General features: G+C 48.0%; 1 protein-coding gene across 3 annotated transcripts in view; it reads right to left on the bottom strand.

Moving 5' to 3' along the window:
* The window catches only part of grinaa (glutamate receptor, ionotropic, N-methyl D-aspartate-associated protein 1a (glutamate binding)), a 95,735-nt gene that overhangs the window by 61,235 nt on the left and 32,712 nt on the right, over nt 1-1,788 (bottom strand). The gene's annotated exons all lie outside the window — the stretch shown is intronic.

Below are 1,788 nucleotides of genomic sequence, written 5' to 3'. Positions count from 1 at the left end.
AGGTATAGGACAGATGTTAGGGGTAGGTTCTTTACTCAGCGAGTCGTGCGTTCGTGGAATGCCCTGCCAATAGCAGTGGTGGACTCTCCCTCATTATGGGCATTTAAGCGGGCATTGGATAGGCATATGGAGGATAGTGGGCTAGTGTAGGTTAGGTGGGCTTGGATCGGCGCAACATCGAGGGCCGAAGGGCCTGTACTGCGCTGTATTCTTCTATGTTCTATGTTCTATCCTATCTTATACTTTCCCTTCTGTAATACTCATCTGATGACTCCCCCCTCCTCAGTAAGATTTACCAACTCAAATTTTTAAAACCAGGCAACTATCGAATCTTCCCTTTGTATTTGCTTCTGTAGATTTTAAGGATTTCTGTTTCACAGGTCATTGATAGATAAAGATAGCTTTAAGAGAACTGTTTCTTGGGCAATCTGTACATGCTGGTGGCCTGGCAGTTCTCCCCCAGTTGTTCAATTTCCCCCAGTCTTATACCCCAAAGCATTGGATTGTCTCACTAGTTTTTAAACACTAAATTCAGTGTATTGACAAACTTGATTAGAGGTTGGTATTTTGGGGTATAATTTAAACTGATTTACCAAATTCAAATTTGTTTTTGTCTCATAGCAATTCAGCAAGTACTAGCTGCTGGATCAAATGTTACATTGTAAATTCTCTAGCACTATGCTTGCCAAGTCCTTCACTCTCTTTAAAAGGTACAGTACATTTCTACACCTTCATAACACAAGACCTATAAATAGACAGGCAGGACATTCAGTGATGTTACCTAGGCATGGTGACAAAACACCTTAAAACAACTGGGCGGCACGGTGGCCCAGTGGTTAGCACTGCTGCCTCGCAGGGCCAGAGACCCGGGTTCAATTCCCGACTCAGGCGACTGACTGTGTGGAGTTTGCACATTCTCCCCGTGTCTGTTTGGGTTTCCTCCGGGTGCTCCGGTTTCCTCCCACAGTCCAAAGATGTGCAGGTCAGGTGAATTGGCCATGCTAAATTGTCCGTAGTGTTAGGTAAGGGGTAAATGTAGGGGTATGGGTGGGTTGCACTTCGGCAGGTCGGTGTGGACTTGTTGGGCCGAAGGGCCTGTTTCCACACTGTAATGTAATCGAATCTAATCTAAACCCTTCCAGCTCAGTGAGCTAATTTACTTATCAGGTAGGTAAAAACAATGACTGCAGATGCTGGAAACCAGATTCTGGATTAGTTGTGCTGGAAGAGCACAGCAGTTCTGGCAGCATCCAAGGAGCTTTGAAATCAACGTTTCGGACAAAAGCCCTTCATCAGGAATAAAGGCAGTGAGCCTGAAGCGTGGAGAGATAAGCTAGAGAAGGGTGGGGGTGGGGAGAAAGTAGCATAGAGTACAATGGGTGAATGGGGGAGGGGATTACCTGCATTACACTTCTTCCCACCCTACCTCTTGCAAAAATGCCATCCTGTATTCCCAATTCCTCCGCCTCCGCCGTATCTGCTCCCAGGAGGACCAGTTCCACCATAGAACACACCAGATGGCCTCCTTCTTTAGAGACCGCAATTTCCCTTCCCACGTGGTTAAAGATGCCCTCCAACGCATCTCATCCACATCCCGCACCTCCGCCCTCAGACCCAACCCCACCAACCGCAACAAGGACAGAACGCCCCTAGTGCTCACCTTCCACCCTACCAACCTCCGCATAAACCAAATCATCCGCCGACATTTCCGCCACCTCCAAACAGACCCCACCACCAGGGATATATTTCCCTCCCCACCCCTCTCCGCCTCCCGCAAAGACCGTTCCC

This window comes from Chiloscyllium plagiosum, chromosome 5 (assembly GCF_004010195.1).
Source record: "Chiloscyllium plagiosum isolate BGI_BamShark_2017 chromosome 5, ASM401019v2, whole genome shotgun sequence".
In the NCBI taxonomy this organism is placed as follows: domain Eukaryota; kingdom Metazoa; phylum Chordata; class Chondrichthyes; order Orectolobiformes; family Hemiscylliidae; genus Chiloscyllium; species Chiloscyllium plagiosum.
The sequence above is the reverse complement of the archived record's forward strand: the minus strand, read 5'-3'. Positions and strand labels throughout refer to the sequence as shown.